Source organism: Bombus impatiens, unplaced genomic scaffold (assembly GCF_000188095.3).
Source record: "Bombus impatiens unplaced genomic scaffold, BIMP_2.2 scf_0311, whole genome shotgun sequence".
In the NCBI taxonomy this organism is placed as follows: Eukaryota; Metazoa; Arthropoda; class Insecta; order Hymenoptera; family Apidae; genus Bombus; species Bombus impatiens.
Genome location: NT_176730.1, coordinates 82,039 through 84,131, shown reverse-complemented (window position 1 = coordinate 84,131; position 2,093 = coordinate 82,039).

Genomic DNA, 2,093 nt, shown 5'->3' with positions numbered 1-2,093 from the left:
CCCCCCCCCCCCCCCCCGGGGATTATTCCTTTAATCAAGAGAAACGAACAGATTCGCGAAAAGAGGCTGTAAACGTGTCTTATCGCCTGGTGCGGTGGAGACTTGCCGAGCAATTGAAAATTTCTTATCGAAGTACGAGATACATGACGTTACGTCGCGTTACGTCGTCGAGAGAATTTAAACGCGACCTATTCTTTCCTCTTTTAGGCGTTTTTAATCCTTCGACGCGTAACAAAGAAAAATCGCCAAGTCCAATTTCGATGAAATTTTGTTTAAGCGAAGAGAAGCCGAAAATATTAGATGCCTATTCTTTTTAGTTATGTTAACTAGAGCTTAAGAGGTAAAAATCACCCTCCAATGTACGACTCATTGTGATCTATTTAATATTCCATAATCAATGAAAATAATTCCAAAAGTATATTGACTTTTAATATCATTGTATGAAAAACTGTAACAGTTACTATAATTCTGGTTTTACTATTTCACGATGACTCTACGACAGAATAATAAACGTCGCAGCAACACCGGTAAAGTGTCAAAATTATTTTTCAAAAGCGCATGGTACCTACTTTAATTTGCTAGCTTTCTACATCTCGTTAATTGCAAGAAATAAAACCAAGAAATAATTGCTTTATCTAGAGTCGTGCTAATTAAACATTCCTCGTTCGTTTTAACGAACACAATATGTCCGCTAAAATGCTCGAGTACTCTCCAGAGATGTAGATGAACAGACGTTATCAACCGTCATAAAAATTAGTAATTACGCGTCAGTGGTTTTACATCAGGTCGGAAGGGTAGTCATTTCGGCCACTTAAAACTGTTCTGCACCGTAGAAATGATTATAACCTGGGAAGCATGGTTTAGTATGCGATGTTCTTGTACTATTCATTCTCATTGCGTTTAAACGATCAAGTTATTCTTTAACAAGTTGCCATTATTGCCATTATATCGTTGTCTGAAGTAAGGATCGCGTATATCTATTTGTTCATATATTTGTACCTTACTTATTTACATACTTGCAATAATTTTTAAATAACCAAATACGCGTAAAGTCGATCGACAATCAAATCTACTCGCGACGTACGTATTTGAGTTGGTCGCTAATGGTCACGAGTAATTCTAGTATGGCATCTTGTTAAACTCGGTCATATCCGGTCGTTCCACGGGAAAAATAATTTCGACTTATGACAGCTAGTTCGTTCGTTCCGTAGTCGCGTATTCGCGATGAAAATTTCAAAGGAGTTGGACCGCCCGAAGAAATACGAGGAACAATTACTACCTTCCTGGTGTCGCGTGAGTTACGTTTTATCGTGCCGGGAACAAGAACTGTTTAGCTTGTGTTTTACGCGGCTCCAACTGTTTCGGGTTGCACCTTACGATTCTTTTATTCTCGCCGTACAAATTCTCGAGAAAGTCCAACGAACCGCTTTCAGATTCCAAAAGCTTTAAGAAATGTTCACGGCTGCCGCGTTGGGCTCTTCTCCGCTGAATTGTTTCCATGGTATATACCTTGTAACTTGTAATATTTTCTCACATGTTTCCCACTGTTGCCATTAGGATAATTACTTGGAATTCGTAATACACAGCAGTGACGATCGTGACAGTTTTCTGAAATATATGTCGCAATTAACAGTAGTCGGTATCTTGACTCCGCGTTAATGACTAAAAGTCGAGAATTTGGCAAGCTATTTGTTTCATAGATCTTAGCGACTTTAAAAATAATCAACCTAGCACTCTAGTTACCTTAGAAGATTCGTTAGTTATAAATCTATCGACATAATCGATAGGAATAATTAGTATATCGACTATCAATTGATTAGTTGGAAATAAAAGAGAAATAGATAGAGGATTAAGAGCAGGTAGAAACGGGGAAATGATTTTTAAAAATCAGTCACAAAGGTAACAAGTCTTATAACGCATCGTTGATATATAGCATCTAATAATTTAGATTCCAGCCAGTGGTCTTCGATCAAATTGTAGGATTCGTAAAGTATTAAAAAAAATGTTGATATAAAAAATTGCTCGTTCGTAGAACGATGTTAAATATCTCCGAAACATTACGAAATTTCTCAACATCTAATACTTAAAAAGAA